We start from the raw sequence: 9889 nt of genomic DNA on the forward strand, positions 1-9889 counted from the left end.
TCGAACGTAAGCTGTGCGCGGGCGGACACGGGGGACTGGCGGTTGGCTCCCGTGTCCCCTGCGCAGGGGAACGGCGTGCCACGTGTCACAGGCGTGCGATCAACACGTGTGGAACGTGTTCTCTTCTGCGCAGAGCTAGGTGAGTGTGCAGTGTGCTACTGTGCAGGGCTCCCTGTGCTCTTGGTGGCTCCAGAGGAGAGGAGTCCCCACAGTTGGGGGTTGCCTTTGGCTGCCAGACAGTCCTCCCCAGCGCCAGTACCCACCCGGGGCGGCCGGGAGGAGCGGCCAGGGGGACAGAGCAGCCCCGGGGCTCTCTGCTGACGGCCATCCTGGCCAGCACCCCGTCCCGCACTCCCTGCACCTCGTGGAGAGGAATGGCGGACGAGAGCGCAAAGTGACCTCAGCAGACGGTCACGTGACCGGGTGTCTGCCGGAGCCACCGGTGTGCAAGGACACAGACGAACGGAGGCCTCCGCCTCGGGAATCGTGAGAAAGACCCCGAGTGCGTCTGGAGGCCACACGGCCTCGCTGCGGTGTCCCGGGGGAGCGTGCGTCGGGTCCGCGGGGACCTGGCGTCGCGTGGGACGGATGGAGGCAGGGCGTGGATTTCTGAAATGATGGCACCGATCCCCGCGCCATCCTGTGAGGTAGGTGGGAGCAAGCCCTTCTGGGGGGCCCGTCTCCCCTCGGAGAAGCAGAGCCCTGCCCCGTGCTGGCTGTGGCGGGTCACCGCTCCTCTGCTGCACGGGGTGGGAGCCCTGGGAGATGCGGCCAGGTCCGGGGGCTGGGGGCTCCCCCCAGAGCAACCCTGAGGGGTGTTTCTGCTCTTTCTTGCCACATAGGGCTGCGGTAGGAGCTTCTGGCTAGAGCTGGGCAGGAGTCTCGGGGTGTCTCAGACGCAGGGTAGGTTCCTACCCCTGGGTTCTGTCCGTGTCTCCAGAGCAGGCCAAGAAACTTTCAAATGATGTGGTCGGGCTCTTTGGTCTGGGTTTGGGATTTCCAAAAGGCTTGATTCGCCGTATAAAGTCCAATCAATGAAAACTCATATTGAAACAGGCAGCTTACTTGGCATTAACAAGTCAAATGGTTTGGAAAGCCACGGTACATCTCCCTACTGCGTGCATTCAACTTAATGATATGTTTTGAACACTTTCTACGTTCAGGGATGGCCGTGTACAGATGTGCGGTTTGTGCACTGCACAAAGGTTCTTGGCTTGGCCAAGGGTGCGAGGTGTGGGAGATGGAATGTGAATGGGCACTGAAATCCAGATTGTGATTTGTCACAGGATATGCTAGGGGGCTTTGTTCACCTGAAAAGAGGGGTGTCTTTTTCTTTGCACAAGGGCATTGTTCTACAGAGCTGTCATATAGGCTAGTAGGCCCCCTAAAGGCTTGGGGGGCCCTGGCTCTTTTCCCCAGGCTGTGCTAAGGTGTTGGGGATACAACAATGAGGAAGATGGAGCCCCTTCCCTCCAACTAGCATACAGACTTCTAGAAAGATCTAGGCACTTTAAACCAGCAATTGCGATCCTGCCACTTTTCTTTCCCATCATATTCCTTTCTGGTTTTTTGGAATGGTAGCCTCCAGTCCCAGACGAAATAGCCTGACCACGTCATTTGAAAGTTTCTTGGCCTGCTCTGGAGACATGGACAGAACCCCAGGGGTAGGAACCTACCCTGCATCTGAGACACCCTGAGACTCCTGCCCAGCTTTAGCCAGAATGTTAGTAGCCTCAGAAAGGCAAAAGTGCTTGGAGGAAGCCCCACAATCTGTATGGGGAAACTTGGCCCTCATTTACTGTTCATAGGAATGTTCCATGCAAGCCCAGCTGAGAGACTGAGGCAGGGGCCCTTTCTTTTTTTTTTTTTAATAAAAAATATTTTGATGTTTATTTATTTTTATTTTTGAGAGACAGAGATAGAGCACCAGCAGGGGAGGGGCAGAGAGAGAGAGAGAGAAGGAGACACAGAATCCGAAGCAGGCTCCAGGCTCTGAGCTGTCAGCACAGAGCCCGACGCGGGGCTCGAACCCACGAACCGCGAGATCATGACCTGAGCTAAAGTCGGACGCTCAACCGACTGAGCCACCCAGGCGCCCGCAGGGGCGCTTTCTAAAACACATTGGTCCTATGACAGTTGAAGAGCAGACCCCACATCTCCCAGGGCTTGGGGGCCTGACTCCCCGAGGCAGCTGCCAGGGACACTGTAGTTGCTGGGTTGGCGAGACCCTGAGGCAAAATCCGCAGCTAAGCTGATGAGCCAGGCTAGGCCTCCCCAAGTCAACTCCATCCCAGTGAGACCTGCTTAGTGTATGCTGTGTAGACATTCTCGAGAGAACAGAAATCCAAACCCGACACCTGATGGTTGGGGCATCCAGAGAAGCCAAACACAGCAAATGCCATCATCCCAGAGACTTGTCCCCCCATGATGTGAGAGTCATCCCTAACAGGAGCCGGGGAGGAGGATGCCACAGCCCCGGAGCTTGTCATGGGAAACGTCTTCGCAGTGAGGGCGCGTGTCCCTGGTGGCTCCCGGCCTGGGATGGAGCCCCGACAGCAGAACTTGGCCAAACAAGGGTGTGTCGTGGGCGTGTATGTTTGGGGGGGGGGTTAGCCTGCTGCTGAGGGCCCAGGGTCGCTCCTCTGTTCGCCTCCACCCCACAGATGTGGCGGCCAGAACCGGACATCTCTGGGTTGGCATCCCCAGTCCTGGCACCTGCTTGCCCAGGCAGCTGCAGGAGGTCAGGGTGGGCACCAGCCAGGCCGGGAACGGCCTCGGGGAGGAGTCGCAGCACCATCCCAAGACCTCAGGGCAGAGTGGCTGGGTCAAGCCATGTGCGGCATAGCCTGGGGACAAGCCACTGGTGAGGAGTCACCTCCTGAGGCCCTGAGGGGCTGTAGGGGACCCCCCCCCCGACCCACCTCCTGGGGATGCAGGGCCTGGGTCGCAGGCCCATGGGTCTCTTCAGCTGTCGCCTTCCATAGCCCCTCTCAAAGAGAGCGGGAAAGGAAGCCCACCCTTCATTTAATCTGCACGACCTTGGTGAGGGGGAGACTCCATCATCGTCCCATTTTGTGGATGAAGAAGCTGGCTCAGAGGAGAAGTAACCCATCCTGGGTCCAACGGCCAACCCGGGCAGACCCCGTGCTCCCCTCCCACCCCCCACCCCCCACCCCCCGGGGGAGCAGGCGGTGAACTCAGAGGGCCAGGACCGAAATTGTTTGTTTGTTTTTTAAAAATTTTTTTTTCCTGTTTATTTTTCAGAGAGAGAGAGAGAGAGAGGGAGAGCATGAGTTGGGGGGCGGGGCAGAGAGAGAGCAGGGACAGAGGATCCTAAGCAGATGATGTGCTGACAACAGAGAGCCCTGCGTGGGGCTCAAACCCACGAGCCGTGAGATCATGACCTGAGCTGAAGCCCGACGCCCAGCCGACTGGGCACCCTCGAAATCTTTTAATGAGGAGTGAGGCAGAGCTGGGTCCCCGCCTGGTGTGGGTGCTGTAGGGGCCGGGCGCAGGGGCGGGGGTCGTGACACGAGGCTTTGGCTACTCCTGTTGGGACTCTTTCTCGCCCTGTTCCCTGGGCCACAGGAAGGTGGAGAATGAACTAACACCACTCCCTCCTCACTCCTCCACGAAGCCACCTGACCCTCTGGCTACTGCTCGCCCCCCGTGAGCTCCTGTAAATTGTGGTGGCCCCTCTTTTCCGCCTCCCACGCCAGAGACTGAGTGACCCCAGTGCCCCTTCTTTGGACAGGGTCAGCGATCTCTGGACCCGCCAGGCCCTGGGACGGCCCCCGGGCCTGTTAGGAGCCAACCTGCGTGTGTTGCGAGGTGTGGCGCGGGGGACCGGGCACTGAGGGCGCAGGGCAGTGAGGTCTATGCCCAGGAGAGCCCCCGTCTGGCCCCAAGGAGCTGACTCATTCAGTCGTCAGCGAGATGCAGTCCCATGAGAGTAAAACGCAGACTACGGTGAATGATATCTGGAGCTCTTAACTCTTTTTGTTCTTTCCAGACCCATCTGGGGGTGTCTGACATTTTCCATCGCCTCACCCTGCTGGCATCACGGGGTGGGCGGCGCGAGCGTGGAGGGGTTACCCGGAAAAGCGTAACATTTCCAGCTACTTCCCAAGTGTCCGTGCTGTATTTTTGTGGATACCTTTCTTCCCGCCTACTGTGAATCCGTAATTTCCTTTCGGGTAATTCTCCGTCGCCACCCTACGTGCTCCACTCCCTCCCCACCCCCACGTTCTGGCATAAACCCACACCCTGAGGAGCGCGGCTCTCCATGTGAGAAGGCCATCCTTGGGAATTCTGAGAGACATCTGGTTCTTTTTTTTTTTTTTTAATTTTTTTAAATTGAAGAGAGAATGAGTGCAGGTGGAGAAGGGGCAGAGACAGAGGGTCCCAAGTAGGTTCCACGCTCAGCACAGAGCCGGATGCGGTTCGATCTCGTGAACCGTGAGATCATGCCCTGAGCCCAAATCAAGAGTCGGAAGCTTAACTGACTGAGCCACCCAGACGCCCCTTAGAGGGATCAAGTTCTTCAAACAGCCCGGTGTTTGCGAATCAGAAGTGCTGTCCGACTATCGGTGCAGCCAGAGGTAGACGAAGCCTACCCGAGAGCCAGAAGGCTGAGAACTTGGATCTGGAAGGCACGGGGTCGGGGTCGGGGAGGGATCCTGCCACTGGTACCCGTAAGGGAAGGAGGCACCGGCAGCCCCAGGGGCCACCGTTCATCACCGTCTTCGTAAATGGCTCGCGTCCGCTCTGATGGTCATCGGAGAGGTAGCGTTTTGAGGAGGAGGAGACTTTGAACTTGAAAGTGAGCCGGAGGGAGCCTAGGGGGCCGGGAAGTACAGGAACAGCCACGTCGTCATCACAATACAACGTTGTCCCAGAGGCGCAATGTCAGACGAGAGGCCATGCAGGCAGTGAGCGCGAGGGGATTTCAGGAAGAGGAGAGGTCACCCTTCTCCGGCCCCGGAGGGTGACGGCAGGGAGGCAGAGCCACAGTGGGTTTTGAGGAGGGGGTGGAGTGGGCAGATGAGGGGGAGAGAAATGTCCAGGTGGGGTTATGATGTGTGCAAAGGGCTGAGAGCGCGGATGGTCACAGTCCTGTCGCGGGGACAGCCGCGAGGTCTTCTCCGATGGCGGCAAGGCCTCGGTTGCAGAAGGGCTGCCTGGCACGGTGGTGTGGACTGGTTGGGGGCGTCCTCAAGGCCTGGCTGGAGACCAGGGTCAGTGGGTGTCGAAGGAGGCTCACTGGGGAGGAGGCCCGTCTACAGGGGGAGGCGCTCCTGGGATTAGGCCCAAGTCCACACTGTGCCCGGCAGGGGGGCTGGCAGTGTGTGTCACAGGGAGGAGGTCTCAGCCAGGAGACATCCTGGAGGGGAGGCTCCAGGCCTTCCGGCTGTGGGAGGCGGTGGGCTGGAAGCTGATCAGACAGCAAGAGGAATGAGGCCAGAGGGGAGCCACCTGAAGGGCTTCAGGGTGGTGGTGTCCAGTAGGAGGCAGGTGCCGGATGCCTGGAGGACAACAGAACGCTCAGGGACGTCGGTGGTTATTCAGAGGCCACTGGGCAGAGGTGACCCTGCCCGAGGTGAGCACCTGCGAGGTGGCCTCTCTGGGAGAGGAAGGCACCCTGCAAACAAAGCAGGAGCAGCCTGGGGAAGCCCGTGGTGGGAGGTCACTTCAGTCGCCCAAAAAACTGCTTGAGAGTTGCAGCGGTCCCATGCACGGCTCTGACCGTGCCACGGGCTGGTGATTTCTCATTGTTCTGTGACTTCGGTTTCGGTTTTGTGATGAGTGCTCATGAACCCCAGCCCGGCGAAACCCCACAGCCCTCTGGAAGCAGTGGAAGGGAAAACAGAAATCCAAAGAACCAGCTTGCTTTACATCCGGAGGGCCAAATACTGAGGGTCGTAGACTGACCTTGACCTTGGGTTGTCTCCCCCACCCAGCCTCCCCGACGCCTGCACCTGGGCCTCCCCGGCATCTGGGAGGGAGCCACATCTGGGTGAAGATTTTCCGCGCAGCTCTGGTAATTCACATTTCTGTGATCACAGACTTTTTAACGAGCACTGTGGAATGGTGAATTTTCGGGGTGCACCCCCTGGCCACGGTTGCGTTTCTGGGCTGGTGATTCAAGATGACTGGGCGGGTGGGGGAGGATGATATGATGTCGTCTTTTTTTTTTTTTTTTTTTTTTTGGTGTGAGCTCTCTTCCAACTAAATGAACGGGCTACTTTCAAAAATGCTGCTGTGGGAGAAACGCAGGCACGTGTTTTTGCTCCGAGCACCACGGGTTCTCCGGCGTCCGCACCACCACGTTCATGCACTCCGTGGTCCCCCTGCAGCCCCCACCCCCTAATTGTGAGAACAGTGAGAAGCATTAGCTGCTGTGGACTCACCACCCTTCTTTCTCTGAGGGCTTCCAACCGCCAGCAGAGATCAATAAATTAAGATAAAATGACGTTTGGCTTTGTGTGGGCTCTGTTGTCAGAGATCTGCTGGGGTTGAACGGAGATTCTGTTTCCTTCTCCGACTCTTAAACGCTCAGGCTGCTTCTGGCTTTCCTGTCGGTGCCTCCTCTCACCCAGACCGTTCTGACACTTTGACTTACCGATCAACTTACTGTTTTTTTTAACCCACGGTTTTTAAAAAGTTGAGCGCACGTGCGCACACACTTGAAGGGAAAGAAAAACATGCTACCCAACAAGCCATGTGTCAGAACCGACTAAGCTCTGAGGCTTGCCCTCCAAGAGTGAGGGCTGGGATGAAAATTCTCCGTGTAGCCGATTAACACAGATCGAACTTTTTTTTCTAAGTATATTTATTTATTTTGAGAGAGAGAGAGAGAGAGAGAGAAAGCAAGTGAGGGGGGTGCAGAGAGAGGGAGAGAAAGAGAATCCCAAGCAGGCTCTGCACTGACAGTGGGGTTTGAACTCACGAACCATAAGATCGTGACCTGAGCCAAAACCAAGAGTCAGACACTGAGCTGACTGAGCCATCCAGGTGCCCTCACAGTTGAATTTTTAATAGTTTGCAGCCCTGCCTGCTGTAAATACTTTTTTGTCTCAGAGGATGAATACCTCCTATCGTTCTGTCAAGACAGTGTGTCCATTTCAGAGAAGGTGTGGCTTTGGAAAGGCATTTGTGTGTCTCCAGTACTGGAGGGATCAGTGGGACTTTCCTGTCCCCAGCCTTTGTCCTTGTCTTTTTATCCACCTGGATGGTCACTAAATGCCCAGTGCAGGAGAACGGAGCGTCTCTGAGGTTGTCCTGGGCATAAGTTCTGAGACTATTGTTAATGCAATCCTGGCTGAAGGAAGAAGTTTCTTCTGGTGGAATTTTTGATTTAAGATAAGGTCGTGGAGGGGCGCTTGGGTGGCTCAGTCGGTTAAGCATCCGACTTCAGCTCAGGTCATGATCTCGCAGTTTGTGGGTTCAAGCCCTGCATCGGGCTCTGTGCCGACAGCTCAGAGCCCGGAGCCTGCTTCAGATTCTGTGTCTCCCTCTCTCTCTGCCTCTCCGTCACTCACACTCTGCCTCTCTCTCTCTCTCTCTCAAAGATAAATAACATTAAAAAAAAAAGAGAAGATAAGGCCGTGGAGACTGAAGTTAGCAGTGTGGTATGGATACTACACGGCCACCCTTACTTCTCTATAGGAACCTTGGTTTTTGCTTCTGGGTCTCAGGATTTGCTCAACTCGGGCCACATGCCATGAGGGGCCTGGAGGAGATCTCTGGAGGAGGTCCTGCCTGGGATAAGCTGATGAGTTTACAGAGAGTTTACACAATACCTGCTGGGTATTGTGCCGCATTTGCTTGGAGGAAAAGGTACACACTTACCAGATAATGAATGATTCATACCCACCATTCAGCCCAACTCCAGAAAGTTCCTGGGACCTTGAGAACACATTTGCTGAGCATTCACACATGGGCCAGGGATTGCGCCGTCCGTGGTGGACAAGGCCATGGCTTGGCTTTTGGGGTCTATTATCTCGGGCAAGTGAGCAGATACGTTTTGCAAAGGTCCAGATGGTAAATATTTCTTGCTTTGAGGGCCCTGTGTCTTTGTCACAGCTACTCAACTTGGTTGTAGTGTGAAAGTAGCCACAGTTGAATGGCATGATGTGTTCCAATAAAACTTTATTTACAAAACAGGCACTGGCCAGATTGAGTCCACTTGTTTACCGTCCAGATTTTTCTTCTGAGCTTTTGAAGGGCAGAAGCCAGTCCTTATTTATGTTTGCCTGTCTAGTGTCAAGCATGGGACCTGATTCCTGGTATGTGCTGAGTAACACTCCATGAGACCTTCCAAGGAGAAGGTATCTTTATGATTCACACCATGAGCTGCATTGGAGTCATGACAGCAGAATGTTTAAATTTTTTTTTTTCAACGTTTTTATTTATTTTTGGGACAGAGAGAGACAGAGCGTGAACGGGGGAGGGGCAGAGAGAGAGGGAGACACAGAATCGGAAACAGGCTCCAGGCTCCGAGCCATCAGCCCAGAGCCCGACGCGGGGCTCGAACTCCCGGACCGCGAGATCGTGACCTGGCTGAAGTCGGACGCTTAACCGACTGCACCACCCAGGCGCCCCAGCCCTGAGAATGTTTAAATTAAAGGGCCCTAGTATATCACACACCCACCCACCCACATACATAGAAATATGCAGGTGTCTTACAACTAAACCAACAGACATATGGGCAGTTTATATTCCCGTTCTACTGCCCTTTCAACTCTCTCCCTTCCTTCTTCTTCTTTTTTTCTCCTTTCCTTTTCTCATCTCCTTCCCTAAAAGTTTACTATACATTTTCTATGTGCCAGACACTATGCTAGGCTGATAATGTAACATCTAAATGTAACAGCCAAGACATAACATTTGCCTTCAAGGAGTTTACAGTCCAGTAGCTGAACCCAAAAGAAAGGAAAAAGAAGAAAAAAAGGAGATAAATGAATAATTTAATGAAGTGGAAAACACACATAAAATAGGAAACATCGACAAAACTAAAAGATTATTTGGAAAGAATAATAAAACTGATTGAAAAAATAAAGCCCTAGCAAGACTGAGCGAGGGGGTGGGGGGAGAAAGAACAGGTAAACATCATTAATGTTAGGCATGTTAAGGAGACATCACAACAGAGCCCACCTTCAGTAAAATGCCATTACATCTGAAAATTCAGATACATGGTAAATTCCTATAAAACACAGTTTACGAAATGGACCTAAGGAAAATATGAATCTTAACCAGTCTAATAACTGTTAAACAGATCGAATCCATAATTTAAAACTTTTCCACAAGGAAAGGAAAGGCTTGGAGGTAATACACGCACCAGCATACAAGCACAAGGATGCTCATAGCAGCGCTATGTGTACTAGCCCTAAACTGGGAACAGCCCAAATGTCCATCGAGATGGAACAGATGAGGAGAAAACAAAGCCATGAGATGTGGGCCCCTTCGCCCTGAAGCAGTGAGCACTACTGATGTGTTCTGTTGTGTCAGGAAGTGTTTTCATGGGAGAGGGCCTTCTTGAATGGAGGCTTGAGAAAGAAAGAGAGAAAGATCTCTGCTGTGGATCTCTTGGGAGGGGTGAGGAGGGAACAGGGTAGGCAGAGACACTTGAGTGGGAGATAAGGCCATGTTTGGGAAAGGACAGGCCTTCAGTGTAGCTGCAGATTAGGAACAAGAGGGGCCCAGGGCAGGATGAGGCTGGATATGATTCCCAATGGGCCAGAGAGAGCCATTGAAGGTACAAGCTGGGGGATAATGTGGCCAGAACTTGCTGTTTTAGAGGGATACTCCGGTGGCTTTGTTGAGGTTGGATGAAGAAATTAAGCCCAGAGGAAGGCTGGAGGGATGTGTGAGTTCAGACGAGAGAGGTGCT

The 9889-nt window shown here is 54.2% G+C and overlaps 1 long non-coding RNA gene across 1 annotated transcript; it reads left to right on the top strand.

The window, feature by feature from the left end:
- Positions 1 to 1973: 1973 nt before the first annotated feature.
- LOC123380746 lies at positions 1974 to 8165 on the top strand. The gene is made up of 2 exons (XR_006586885.1): positions 1974 to 6040; positions 6218 to 8165. It is a non-coding gene; the product is annotated as an uncharacterized LOC123380746 (long non-coding RNA).
- Positions 8166 to 9889: the final 1724 nt, after the last annotated feature.

Source organism: Felis catus, chromosome D2 (assembly GCF_018350175.1).
Source record: "Felis catus isolate Fca126 chromosome D2, F.catus_Fca126_mat1.0, whole genome shotgun sequence".
Lineage (NCBI taxonomy): Eukaryota > Metazoa > Chordata > Mammalia > Carnivora > Felidae > Felis > Felis catus.